The following is a 9,312-nucleotide window of genomic DNA, read 5'->3' as shown; positions in this document are numbered from 1 at the left end:
CAACTCCGTGAGGTGGATGCCATTATTATCCTCATCTTAAAATCAGGAAATGGGGGCATAGAGGGGTTACTTAACACAAGATCACACAGCTTATGAACAGTAGGGGTAAGTTCTAAACATGCATGGTCTGCCTCTAGAGGCTACCGTGCCACATTACCTCTCCACTTGTATAAATTACAGGAATACGACACCTATTTTGGCAAATATGAACTTGGCTACTTTCTCCCCCAGTCTCCTCTTCCATCTATATAACTCAACTTTCCACTTTGGTTAATAGCATCCTCATCAACTCAGTTTCAAAGAAAGAAAACACCTGGTACATAAAAAATTTTCAGTGAAGGCTTCTGTATTGAGTTAAACTGTTCTAAATGGAATTGAATTGAAGTATGGAACTCAGCATGGGAACTTCCATTGGAGAACTGGGGAAGATTTTAGAGAAGAGATGACATGTGAGGTGAGAAGGCTGTAGTACTTTATATAGAACCTTGCATTTTAGCGTTGTGCGGGGATAAGAGATCAGGCAGTTCAATATTCTCATGTCACAAATGGTAAATCTCAGGTAGGTAAGAGGAACCTGGGATGTGAACAAGTCTAGAGTCCAGTAGGGGAGGAGCAATAGCTCTTTAATATTCATGGCTTGTCTATAGACTGGTGGGACCAGTGGTATTGGCAGTACATGGAGGCTTGTTCTGAGACTCTCCCATAGACCTACTGAATCAGAAACTGCATGTTAATGAGACCTCCAGGTAATTTTTCTGCACATTAAAGTTTGAGAAGTATTGGTCTAAGACTGTTTTTATAATGGGCAAGGGGATCAGATTATCTAGCCAAGCTTCATAGCATCCTAATGATTTTATTTCCTCTGGAACACCTCTAAATTTTTGGAAATACACCTCTCCCCTCACCTGCACGCCATGGAGATTAAAATCAATAAATATGATTGCATGCATGCATTCTCTACTGTGTAGAGAAGGCTTTATCCTGAACAGCTCAAAGGAGACACAGTTATTAATGATGTTGGTAAATGTTCAGCAGTTGATTTTGGTGGGAAGTGGGAGAGAAAGAAAGAGAATGGTTTCATCTGTGGTGTTAACCTAACCCCAAGCATTTATGGTTAATGAGGACACTGGGCCTGCTATTAGTCACAGGTACTAGGAAGGCAGTGAAAAAAAATTGTTAGAACAAACTGATTTGATTAACATGGTCCAGGTGGGTGTTGCTTAAAATCCTAGAATCTGGAAGTACTGGGATGATCTAGGCCTCCGAGTACTAAAGGGACCTAGATGAAACTTAGAGGTGATGGAAACTTGGCCAGTGCACTAAGTACAAAGGAAGCCAAGATCTTGAGGCTTGGACTGGCATTGAGAATGGATGCTGTTTGGATGGAAGGCATGACAGGCTGGGTAGGACCAACGATGGATGGTGGCAAACAAGGTCAGGAATCAAGGGAAAGTAGAAAAGCACAGGCTCTGTATAAATAAGAAGGAAATAGTTAATTAGAATAAAACTAACTTTAGCCACAGCTGCTGTGGCTGAGGGCCATTTGCTGGTTGGACTCAGGATGCAACCATACAGGAAAGAGCTGCTAATGGAAGGGGGAAGTCTTCCAGGCAGCTCTTCACCCAAAAGTTACTCTTTTCCTGTCTAAACCCATGGAAGACGATAAAACCCCTTCTGCAACAGCTGGGAAAGACATTCACAGACATCCACAGACATTCTGTAGAGTGATTTTATTGCAGAAGGCATTCATAGAACAGGTTTACATTGGAAGGGAATTGTACCTCGTGAAATTCCCGCATTTGCATGAATATGTGTGATAGCAAATAGCCGAAATAGCTAAAGTAGAAGAAACAGGGAGACATCTGTATACTCTAGAGTGAACAGTTGGAGGCAGACTACAGTTCTGCAGTTGGCCTATCAGCTCTACTGCAAGGAAGTGACGGGTCCAAATTACACTGGCAGGAGCTGCAGAAGGAGACTTGTGGTCAGTGCTGATCCAGCAGGACAGCAAGAGGGTTCAGAGGATATCAGACCAAACTGGCTAAGGGGACAGGACCCAACCAGAGTTCTACAGGTCTCCTAGATGCAGCAGTTAACTATAAATAAACCATATTGTTCATTCCAGGAAGTCAGGTAAGTCTTGAACTAATCCATCTTGTTGCTCTCCCTGTAGAGTTTAGAGTCAAGAATCCACTCAAGTATTAACAAGCAGATGGGTAGGTATGATCTCAGAGACAGAAGGTCAAGGAGGCAGCACCCTTAGAGATGGTGCCTGTCCTTTCCTTCTCTTCCTCTCCCGCTCTCATCTCTAACCTCCTTTCTTTTCTTTTTTTTTTTTTTTTCCTCATTTTTTCTCCTTTTTCTTGGCCTTCTTCTGACTCTTCTGGCTATAAAATGAAACAAAGTTTGCATTTTATTATTTACTACAGAGAATTTTATGTTTCCTTGTTTGGGTTTAGAAAATGCACTAGTGGAATAGCTTTATTTATTTATACATTGAAATAGACTAAATTAACTGGATTTTATGTTTTATGTGTCTACTCACACTGCCTTTGCCCTAAAAGATGGCACTTTCAATGCCAAAATGGCATCCACCTAGGTCTGTTACTAACATAGCATTTGCAAAGGCTGTTTACAGAGAAATAGTGTTGTAGTTGCCTTCTGAGCTTGCCTAGTAATCCCAGCCCTTCAGAGGGTAACACAAAACCTCTTATCTAACACAATGGACTGGGGACAGAGCCAGGACACAAAGACAGACAGTCATGTAGTGATTTGACTGTGTCCACTGCTTCTGGGGATATCTCTGTTTGAAGGTCACATAATTCCTACCTGCTCACCTCTTAAATCATCTGCTTCTGTCTGCAGGTGGTGACAGAGACTCCAGAAAACTAAAATAGTCATCTTTCAAGGTTAACAAGGAGCTGCTTAGAAGCCTCAGCATGACTGCCCATAGCCAATTCACAGGGAGCTGTCGCTGCTCCCCCGAGGAAGGGTTTCGGTTAATGAAGAGATGGGGCTGGGGTGGCTGCCTATGGAGAAGAGCCAGCTGTTTGACTTCCTATGTTGGAGCCCTACGCTGAAGGCAAAGGGAGTGGGCTGCTGCCATTCCCCCAAGCAGAACAGACCGCAATGGTCCCTGTGAGATGTCTGCAACCAGCGAAAACTTGCTACAGTCTGGGACTCATTCAGTGAAATCCATTGTCCTCTCCCCATGAGAGGGGTTCTCAATTAAATTTCTCCTGAGGTCCTTTTTCTCCCATAGTGATCTATTTCTTGCAAGGTTTTTTAATCTCTCAGATACTGCAAGGTTGACTCAAATAAATACTATAATTCTAGTTTAGGGTCCGATTTATGCAATGCCCTTTACTGAACATAATACTCAGTTTTCTTATTTGTAAAATGAGAGAGTAGGCAAATACAAAAGAGCAGCACAATAACTCAGTCCTACAAAAATACTGTCAGGAATTTTTTTTTTATGAGAGCTAATAGACTAATGAAAAATAAAAGGGTTTTTCTCCAGATTCTCCCATAGCCTTTCCTCCTTCAAGATGAGTGCAAGAAGAAGAGAAGAGATCACTACCTGGGGCAGGTGACATCATGCTAATCAATAGTGGAGAGAGAACAGAACTTTGCAACTCGTTTTACTTCTACCTTGTCTACCAAGAAGACTAATCTTCAATCTTGGAAGAATAGAACAAACTCAGGAATAGACAAGCTCATGATGGGTGGAGAGATAATAAAAGAATACCTGTAAATGAGCTTGAGTCTTAAAGCCTAGACAAATTGCATCCCAGAAAGGTAAAACTGTGGAACTACAATCTGTAATCTTGGAGAAATAGTGAAAAAGATGAGGTATCCAGTCACTGGAGATGTGCACATCTGTCCCCATTTTTGAAGAGAGGTAAAAGCTGCATTCTGGAGACTATAACTTGGTAAGTATCATATCAACCCTCCACAAAATTCTAGATTGCACTATTAGGTGGGTGCAGTGGTGCACACCTATAGTCCCAGCTATTTGGGAAGATGAGGCCAGGAATATCACTTGAGCCCGAGAGTTTGAGTCCAGCCTGGGCAACATAGCAAGACCCTATCTCTTAAAATAGAAAACAGCCAGGTACAGCGACGCACACCTGTGATCTCAGTACTTTAGGAGGCCGAGACGGGATCTCCTCTCCAACTCAAGAGCTCAGGAGTTCAAGACCAGCCTAGGCGCATGGAGAAACCTCATCTTTACAAAAATACCAAAACAAGTTAGCCAGGCGTGGTGGTACGTATCTGTAGTCCCAGCTACTTAGAAGGCTGAAGTGGGAAGACCCTTGAACCTGGGAGGCTGAGGCTGCAGATAGCCGAGATCACACCATTGTACTCTAGCCCAGGTGACAGAATGAGACCCTGCCCAAAAAAAGAGAAAAATCAAAGATTGCTGCATTAAAGAGATGGTTGCAGACATTTAGTAAAGAAAACAGGAATCATCAGAATCTGGCCTGGGTTCATTAACACAAAGTCATTACAGGAATAGTTCTAATATAAGGTCAAGTTGGGAGCAAAAAACAGCAGGATAGTTTTGAATCCTGGGAGTCTGTGTTTATTTATTTATTTATTTATTTATTTATTTATTTATAAGCCTTGACTAGAATACAAACTCCATAAGAGCAGGAATTTGAGGGAGGAGTGTTTTTTGTTTACTTTTGCACCTAGAACTATACCTGGCGCATGGAAGACACTCAGTAAGTCGGAGGTTGCAGTGAGCTGAGATGGTGCCACTGCACTCCAGCCTGGGTGACAGAGTGAGACGCTGTCTCAAGAAAACAAAGAAGGAGACGTAGCAAAAGTTAACTGTGACTATCTCTAGGTGGTTTGATACTGGGCAGTTTTAATTTTCTTCATAATCATTCATATTAAAAATGCCTATATTTTCCACATTTTCTATTAATGAGCATAGGTTACTCACAAAATCATAGCATAATCACAAAAATAAAATAACCTTTGACTTACTCATGACAAATTAGCCTAATTTTCTTCTTTTTGGAAGTATTACCAGACTGGTAGACTAAGGGAATGTGGATTTCCATGAGGAATTTCCCAAAAACGGTCATGTTATCCTTTGACCCAGATGGAGGGCCATGAGTCCAGTTAAGGGTTATGGCTCAGCTAGGTGAATTTGTTGAATGACTGCACACCAGTTCTGTCATGCATCGATAACAGTGGGGATACGTCCTGAGAAATGGGTTATTAGGTGATTATGTGATTATGCGAACATCACAGAGTCAACTTACACAAACCTGGGTGATATAGCCTACTACATACCTAGGTTATGGGGTTTAGCCTATTTCTCCTAAGCTACAAACCCGTACGGCATGTTACTGTACTGAATACTGTGGGCAATTGTAACACATTGATAAGTATTTGTATACATAAATATACCTAAACATAGAAAAGGTACAATAAATATATGAGATTATAGTCTCATGGGACCACTGTCACACATGGGGTCCATGGTCGACCAAAACATTGCTGCACAGCTCATGACTGCAGTGTAGGTGAAAGGATCAATGCCAATTACAAGGAAGACTTCTAATGTTGCAATACAGAGATCTGTCACATTCACCATGTTCTTCGGAGGCTTGGATGAAGATAAAGAAGGCCTTCCCACTTACATTGTAGGCAACACATAGCAGGGAAACCTAGCTGATACGCTGGTGGGCAGGATTCAGATAAAAAAGATCTCAACCTCTGTAACTCCTTTAACTTTATTGGCTCAGAACCAATAAAGTTAAACTTGATAGGCCTTATATTCCACTTCCAAAAAGTCAATAGCCCAAGTAGTGAAAGAGAAAGACCTACTTAAGGATTGTTGTGTGAAAAAAGACCCAATCATTTTAGACAGCCTACAGCTCCTGAGAAGTCAACAGAGTGATGTGGCTGCTTAAAGAGCTAATGCAACCTTGGATCACATTACTAGAGCTCTCATATCTGGAATTGTGGTTGATTCCAGATTTATCATTCTATGACAGCATTATCCAAAGTGCCTTTTGGAATATTTCATGTTAAGTGGATGGTCAAATATATTTGGGAATTGTATTATAGTGAGCTTCTCTTATGGAGATACACAGTATATATTAGCAAACTAAATATTCTGAGAAGTCCTGCAATAAAGAAACCTGTTTATTTGAACTCGGGTCTGCCTAAATCATTTTACCAGGAAATGTTTTTTGTTGTTTTGTTTTGCTTTGCTTTGCTTTTGTATAACATTCATTGACAGAGCACATTTGGGGAAATGCTGATGTACCATAAGCTACCCTAGGCATGAATATATCACTCTATCTTTGTGCTCTTCAGCAAATAGCACAGTGCAGGGCACGGGACAGGTCCTCAGCACATGCTTGTTGAATGAATGAATATGAATGTACCAGAATACTTCAGTATTGTAAAGTCTCCACATCCCATCATGTAGAAGGTGCACAGGCAGCTGGAACATATCCAAAGGAGAGCCAACAGAATGGAGGGTTTGGAACGCTGATTATCTAAGAGAGGCTTTACTTGGAAATGGAGAAGACGTTGGTCAGAACAAAGGCCTGGTTAGCCTGGGGTTCTTGGGGGCGAGATGGGCTTGACTGAGCCTGGCTGGAGTTTGGAAATGAGACATACTCTCCAGGAAACAAGAGGACATCACAAGCTACTAGCAAAGTCCCAAGACCAAGCATGGGTAAAAGAATACAGTTAGGAGTCCCAGGGTCTTGGAGCACCCTGCTGGGTGACAGACCCCTGAGAGACCACCTATTCCAGCGATTCCCTACCCTGTCTCCACACATTAACCTCTGCCTAGTTTTTCAAAATACCATTATCGGGACTTCTTCCTGGCCACATAGATCATAATCTCTGGTGCTATTGCCCTGGTAATGGCAGGACTGGGACCAGGGCAAAGCGAGCCTGGTTCCTAGGGGAGCTAATGTAAGGAGACAGTCACTCTCGGGGCCCTCCCAGTGCAGGGTTGGCACCAGAGAGAGATGCACTTTACATTTTGCATGCTAGGCGCCTTTCACTTCTCATCCCAGTTCCAGCTCTGGACACTGGCACTCTGTAAAGTTGCCCCCTGGCGATTCTTAGATGGGGCTAGATTTTAAATCCACCAATGCATTAAAACGCATTCCATTTGCTGGCTAGAAAATAAGGAATCCAAGGCCATGCAGGAAGTTCATGTCAAAGACAGGACCAGAAAGGACCAGTGGAATCTGGCAGCAGGCAAGGGGCCAAGGAGAAGGCAGGCAGAAGAACTTGGCATCAACTGCTGGGGACTCACCTGCAGGGACAGAGGTTTGGCTCTACTCCTAGGGAGGCCTTGTGAGGTAAGACAGGGCCCCAGTCCAAGGTAATGGATCCCAGGCAGGAAGACAAAATGGAAATCTGGGAGTTAGAGAATAAATACAGTCATAGGGGCTAGACTACATGACTTGGTCCTCATGACCAGATGTGGCCCAGTGATGGGGTTGGAAGTATTGACCAGGGGTGCCTGCAATTCAGGGCCCTCAATGTTCCTTCCCATGGTCCCAGAGACTGTGCAGAGCTGAGCCAGCAGGACAGGGCTCCACAGCGTGGTAGGAAACATGGGCGGTTCTCCATCTTGGGGAGGCTCAATGGCCATCTTCCAACATTCAAATGGAAATCATATAGAAAAGGAATCAGAGTTACTTGAAAGGGTTTCAAAAAACAGAACTCACACCAATAAGAGAAATGGCTGGCAGGGTGTTCAGCAGTCCCATGGATATGTTTTTTCTTCAACAGTGTTTGGACAGAACAGACCCAGGGACTCCCTCTCTTCTAGCCTCCGAGCATCCTCCAATCTCCTCTTCACTTGCAAACTCCAGGATCATTTTCTCGGCTATCTCCTGCTTCTGGGATCAGCCCACACAGTTGTTGTGGTTAGCTCCTTCTTGCCAACCAATGAGGAGCTCCAAGATTCATCAGAATTATTCCACTGACGTGGAGGCAGCCGTCAACCTCCTGGTCAATTTGCATTGGTGAGCCTCCTCCACCCACTCTCGCTAGGCTTCTGTTTCCATCATGATGATGTGGCTCTGGAAGCTGTGGGCCCCTTCTATGAATTGGCCAAGGAGAAGTGCAGGGCTCTGAGCATCTCTTGAAGATACGAAATGAGTGTGGCAGCAGTGCTCTATTCCAGGACATCCATAAGTCACCTTAAGATGAGTAGGGTAAAACCCTGGATGCCATGGGAGCCGCCATGGCCTTGGAGAATAAGCTGAACAAGGCTCTTTTAGATCTTCATGCCCTGGGTTCTGCCCACACAGACCTCCATATCTTGACTTCCTGGAGAGCAACTTCCTCAATGAGGAAGTGAAACTCATCAAGAAGGTGGACAACCACCTGACCAACTTTGATAGCCTGGCTGGCCCCCAGGCCAGGCTGGGCAAATTCCTCTTCCAAAGGCTCACCCTCAAGCATGACTAGTAGCCTACCGAGCCCAACAACTTCTGAAGGATCCCCCTCAAAGTGTCAGGGCTTCTGCCTGAGCCTCTCTCTCCAGCCTCTAGGCAGCTTTTTAACCACCTTGGAGCTTCTTCTCAAGCCTTGGACCAAATGGAAACAAAACTTTTTGCAGTAAAAAGAGAAAGAGAGAGAGGACAACTTTGCCCCAACATTAGGCATTTCTACTAGCTGGCAATTTCCAAAACTGGAGTAAGGCAATGCTTGTAACCTGTCCAGATGTGTAAGGAGGTTTGAAGACAGATGTCTCCACTGGAGAAGTGACCACTTTCTATTATATAAAATTTTTTTGTGATCAGATTCCACACTGTTGCCCAGGTTGAGTGCAGTGGCACCATCATGGCTCACTGCAGCCTCGACCTCCCAGGCTCAAGTGATCCTCCTGCCTCAGCCTTCCAAGTAGCTGGGACCACAGGTGAGTGCCACCATGTCTGGCTAATTTTTATCTTTGTAGAGACAGGGTCTTGTTATGTTGCCCAGGCTAGTCTCGAACTCCTGGACTCAAGGGATCCTCCTGTGTTGGCCTCTCAAAATGCTGGGATTTATAGGTGTGAGTCACTGCACCCAGCCTCCACTTCATATTAAACGACTGCTGTTGTCTTTCAACTCAAAGATCCTGAATTCCTTGTCTTTTTTGTTTTCTTACCTCAAGGAGCTACGCTCTGGTTCTCCAAAATGCTCTATCCGGGTATTCAAGATGGTAAGGAAGACCACAGGGGCATTTGCATATAATTAGATTATGAAAGACTGAGGTTTGAATAAACTGTGCAGACTATTTACAGACAATTTTCAGGTTAAAATTACATCACG

The 9,312-nt window shown here is 43.7% G+C and overlaps 1 pseudogene; it reads left to right on the top strand.

Moving 5' to 3' along the window:
• The first annotated feature begins 7,184 nt into the window (after positions 1–7,184).
• Positions 7,185–8,466, top strand: LOC112605963 (annotated as a pseudogene).
• The last annotated feature ends 846 nt before the right edge of the window (positions 8,467–9,312 follow it).

This window comes from Theropithecus gelada, chromosome 14 (assembly GCF_003255815.1).
Source record: "Theropithecus gelada isolate Dixy chromosome 14, Tgel_1.0, whole genome shotgun sequence".
NCBI classification, from domain to species: domain Eukaryota; kingdom Metazoa; phylum Chordata; class Mammalia; order Primates; family Cercopithecidae; genus Theropithecus; species Theropithecus gelada.
Note: the sequence above shows the minus strand (reverse complement) of the source record. Positions and strands in the feature narration are given on the sequence as shown.